This window comes from Penaeus vannamei, chromosome 40 (genome assembly GCF_042767895.1).
Source record: "Penaeus vannamei isolate JL-2024 chromosome 40, ASM4276789v1, whole genome shotgun sequence".
NCBI classification, from domain to species: domain Eukaryota; kingdom Metazoa; phylum Arthropoda; class Malacostraca; order Decapoda; family Penaeidae; genus Penaeus; species Penaeus vannamei.
Window position 1 is genome coordinate 19,982,260 of NC_091588.1, and position 1,734 is coordinate 19,983,993.

Genomic DNA, 1,734 nt, shown 5'->3' on the forward strand with positions numbered 1-1,734 from the left:
ACTCTTGGTTCACAAACACGGTCAGTTTCTTCACCAATTGAACTCTAATTTCTAAGTGCATCCACAAGATTTTGAGCCACGGATGAACCCCACCTACCTCATCCATAAAGCCACCTTTGGTGTCCCTTCAGCTTGGCCAAGGTCATGGGCACCGTTAGAAATAGCCCGGTCTCAAACAGTGAATTAAAATACACGTGCATAAACCAACCTCGGTAAGAGAAACCAGAATTCAAACTCTCACTTTACTGGAGAGAGGAACAGCACTCCCTGGGAGGGCGCTCCCTGGGACGACATTCCCTGGGAGGTCTCTCCCTAGGGGCTGTTCCCATCAGGCCAATGTGACACTTCCTGGCAGTAAATCTGTATTTCGATTCTGGTTTGCATTTACCGAAAGAAATATATCATTCAATGACCTAAATGCAACATTTATTTAAGATAATTGCTGTCTAGATGAGGGGTGTATTGTTGAATTTAGGCTTTTGTTTATACTTTACTTCAGGTGAACTTTTTTTTTTGGTAGATATTGTCTTTCTTTTTGTTTATAGATATCAATATGGCTTACTTAATCCATGTTCCAATTACATAATTATGATAAATTTTCTGTTCATATTTAAATTCTCTGTATTTTCAAAATAGGAACAAATTTAACATTCCACAAAGGGAGGAATAAATATATTTGCTTTCTCAGTCTCTTTAAGTACTGTGTGCACTATTTCTGTTATGTATCATTATTTAATGTATGTCATAGTAAGACTGTGTATCATTGCTTGTATTAAGTAATTACTGAATGTATGATGTGGCTTTAGCAATATGTATTGTCCTCTGTGGATGTTGTACAGTGGTTGTAAGGAGTATTGAGGATAGTGTGCAAATATAACCTTCTAGTCCATTATTGAATCTGTTTTATTTTCACCTGGAAACTAGACAACAGTGTATATATTTGTGTGTGTATCTATGTATGTATGTGTGCATGTGTTTGTGTCCTTGTGTGGGTGCTAAGTCACATGATGGGAAACAAAGTGAAGTAATTTGGGGAATGCTTTTACCACCAAATATTTGGCTGATCAGCAGTCAACTGAAAATTAAGCATGACTCGGATAATTATGACTTGTGGTTCCCATGGAGTAGGCTGATCAAGCTAAACAGTTATGGGGAGATTAGGCTTTGTGGTTGTATGAATAATATTTTTATATAATCATCAGTTGATTGGTGTTTCTCCCATTAGTTCTCCTGTTTCGAGGAAGAGCATTAGATCAGTCTTCTGTAATTTCTTTTGATTTGTGTCTTATGTTCACTTATTCTTTATCGACAATAAATTTTGTGTTCTTATTTCATGTTTAGTGTTTGTTCCTTTATATTTAATTGGAGGGATAGTCCCTGAGAATGAAGATTGAATCTCAGAAGAATTGATTAAAGTTTATTTTGAAGGAATCTCCATTATATGTCTATTTACATTTAACATATTTAAAAATGAACTTGGAAGTTTTAATAACACTTAATTTCACTACGTGGAAAGGACCACAGCAGCCAGTCCTTATGCCTTATATAAGTGTAAGAATATGTCTAATACCTTTGCTCTCACCTGCAACATAAACACACCTACATAAAGTTAACTGTGCCTTTACATGCCATCACACTTTTTCACATCATTATCATTCACAAGCTAATGCTTCCCTAATCTACACTCATCCCCTAGGGTAACTCAATGGGCGGTGGCAGCGTACACACAACTTG

The 1,734-nt window shown here is 36.4% G+C and overlaps 1 protein-coding gene across 1 annotated transcript in view; it reads left to right on the forward strand.

The window, feature by feature from the left end:
- The window catches only part of LOC138860202 (V-type proton ATPase subunit e 2-like), a 23,679-nt gene extending 22,787 nt beyond the window's left edge, over positions 1–892 (forward strand). Inside the window, exon 4 of the mRNA XM_070117381.1 lies at positions 1–892. This exon is cut by the window's left edge and continues 1,237 nt beyond it. The gene's annotated coding sequence lies outside the window, so the exon portion shown is untranslated.
- Positions 893–1,734: the final 842 nt, after the last annotated feature.